Source organism: Octopus bimaculoides, chromosome 1 (genome assembly GCF_001194135.2).
Source record: "Octopus bimaculoides isolate UCB-OBI-ISO-001 chromosome 1, ASM119413v2, whole genome shotgun sequence".
Lineage (NCBI taxonomy): Eukaryota > Metazoa > Mollusca > Cephalopoda > Octopoda > Octopodidae > Octopus > Octopus bimaculoides.
In genome coordinates this window covers 126,226,429-126,229,539 of record NC_068981.1, presented here as the reverse complement: position 1 = coordinate 126,229,539, position 3,111 = coordinate 126,226,429, and the positions used below count along the sequence as shown (strand labels likewise).

Here is a 3,111-nt window from a genome sequence, read left to right as displayed (position 1 = left end):
TGTGTGTGTGTGTGTAGGTATGTATGCATATATACAGACCCACTGAAGATGATCTCTTTTTTTCTTGATAATATACCCAAGAGACCAATAAAACATCTTATAGCAGAAGTTCCAAACCTGGCTGAAATAAAAGCAGCAATCAGGAAATTGAACAATGGAAAGGTCCCTGGTATGGATAGAGTAGGTGCAGAAATATATAAATATGGTGGTGATCATCTTTGTGCAATGTTGATGGATGTGATTCAGAGGGTTTGGCAAAGTGAAGAGGTTCCTCCGGATTGGCGTGATGCAACTATGGAGATACTATATAAATCTAAAGATGGAAAGGATGTCTGTGATAATTATCATGGCATCTGTCTGTTAGCTGTTGCTAGAAAGGTCCTCTGTAGGGTAATGCTGGATAGATTGCTTCTGCACATTGCTGATGAGGTTCTACCAGAATCGCAATGTGGGTTTAGGGATAGTAGGAGTACTATGGATATGATATTTTCGACTAGACAGTTGCAAGAGAAGTGCATTGAACAGGATATGGACTTATACCAGGTTTTCATTGACCTAACAAAAGCATTTGATTCTATCAATAGATTTACACTTTGGGAGATTCCAAAAAATCTAGGATGCCCTGAAAAATTTGTGAGAATGCTTAGACAATTTCATGACAAGATGGAAGTGAAAGTTAATGTTGGAGGTACTTTATCAGATCCGATTTCTGTAGAAAATGGTGTAAAGCAAGATGACATTCCTGCTCCTACACTGTTATATACTTCACGATAGTCTTTGAAATAGCTTTTAAAGATTGCCCTGAAGGGGTCTCTGTAAGATATAGGACAACAGAAAAACTGTTCAATCTCAAAAGACTCTGTGCCAAAACGAAAGTTCTGCATTCTCACCTTGTTAAGTTTTTGTACGCAGATGATTGTGACCTATTGGCACATTCTCAGAAAGATACGCAGCACATGGTGAATGCCATTTCTGCAGCATGTGCAGCATTGGGTCTAACAATCAATCTAGAAAAAAATGCTATAATGTACCAGCCTGCTCCCTCAAAGATGTATGTGGAACCTTTTATAACTGTGAATGGTCAAAGGCTGGAGACTGTACCTAGATTTATTTATTTAGGAAGTACCTTGAGCACTGCTGGTCTTGATGATGAAATTTCATACAGAATCAGCAGGGCTAGTAGTGCTTTTGGAAAGACGGTTGAGGTGTGGGGGGGAGGACATTTGGTAAGGATGAGTGATGAGCGACTACCCAAACAGCTATTGTATGGTGAGCTGGAAGATGGCAGGAGACCAGTGCATAAGACTAAACTAAGGTTTAAGGATTGCCTTAAAATGCTCTAATACAGACATGAATTGCAGCTAGTAATTGGTAGAGGGAGGCACAAGACCATGATGGCTGGAGGAAGATAGTGCATGATGGTTGTTCAAGGTTTGAGAGGGAGAGAGTGAAGTATGAGAGAATTAAGAGGGGCTTAGAAGGGGGGAACCTGTGGAAAGTGAGAGAGCGTTGCTTTTTACATGTGTGGTTTGTGGGAGGAGGTGTTTGAGTTCTGCAGGCCTGGTGAGCCATCAAAATTCTCATAGAAATTGACCCATGATAAACAATGCTGTGGCTATTAAAATTCATAACAGAACGTGTGTAAAATGTAGAAGAGTGTGCCTCTCAGTTGGAGGTCTAAAAAGACATGTTAAGAGAGTGCATATGGTGATACCTGTTTCTCCTGCCAGCCAGCACAGTTGTCTAGTATGTAATAAAATGTGTAAAAGCTTGGCTGGACTTAAAAGTCATATAAGGGCATCACATGGAAACAACGGTGAATCAATTCAGTAAGTCTTCTTGGCAATGGCTTTTGTTGTGTAATGAGAATGCAACTGTGATATATACATAAGTATGTATATATATATGTATGTGTGTGTATTCGACAAAATGAGATAACAAAGCCAAGGCTGTGATTAGTTTTCAGGACATTTATAATGAAAAAGATATATAGTCTTACAGCTGTTTCTGGGATATTTTAGCACTTACTTAGTGTTTACCTGCCACTCTTTGGGTCTCCTAGTTACCAATACCTCTCATATACATATTTGAAACGTAGAAGACATCCTCACCTTCCTGAGCATCAAACTAATACACCTGCTTGTTCTTTATACACATGTCTTCATCTTTTGTTTTTCTGTAAATATATATACATACACACACACATACACACATATATATATATATATATATATATATATATATATATATACACACACATACATATATATATATACATACATATATATATACATATATAAATATATATATATATGTATGTATCATTATCATCATCGTTTAACATCCACTTTCCATGCTGGCATGGGTTGGACAGTTTGACTGAAGACAGGCGAGCCAGATGGCTGCACCAGGCTCCAATCTGATCTGGCAGAGTTTCTACAGCTGGATGCCCTTCCTAACGCCAACCACTCCAAGAGTGTAGTAGGTGCTTTTACGTGCTACCGGCATGACGGCCAGTCAGGCGGTACTGGCAACGACCACGCTCAAATAGTGTTTTTTACGTGCCACCTGCACAGGAGCCAGTCCAGCAGCACTGGCAACAACCTCGCTCGAATGTTGTCTTTCACGTGCCACTGACACAAGTGCCAGTAAAGCGACGCTGGTAACGATCACGCTCGAATGGTGCTTTTTACGTGCCACAAGCACGGGAGCCAGTCAGCAGCCCTGGCAACAATCACGCTCGGGTGGTGCTCTTAGTGCTCCACTAGCACTGATGCCAGTCAAGCGGTGCTGTCATTGAATTTGATTTCGATTTCACCTGCCTCAACAGGTCTTTGCAAGCAGAGTTTAGTGTCCAATGAGGGAAAGGTACGCATAAGTGGGCTGGTTACACCACTGGCATAGGCCACGGGTTATGGTCTCACTTGGCTTGCCGGGTATCCTCAAGCACAACATATTATATATATAATACACACACACACACACACACACACACATACATGGAAAAACATAGCCTGAGAAAGAATTCCAGATGGATATTGAAATGAAGAAACAATACATAAAATATACATTATACAACACATACAATGTGTGTGTGTGTGTGTGTGTGTG

At 40.5% G+C, this 3,111-nt stretch overlaps 1 protein-coding gene across 3 annotated transcripts in view; it reads right to left on the bottom strand.

Annotated features, from left to right (window-relative positions):
- LOC106868012 (dual specificity mitogen-activated protein kinase kinase 7) overlaps positions 1-3,111 on the bottom strand; it is an 82,359-nt gene that overhangs the window by 23,336 nt on the left and 55,912 nt on the right. The gene's annotated exons all lie outside the window — the stretch shown is intronic.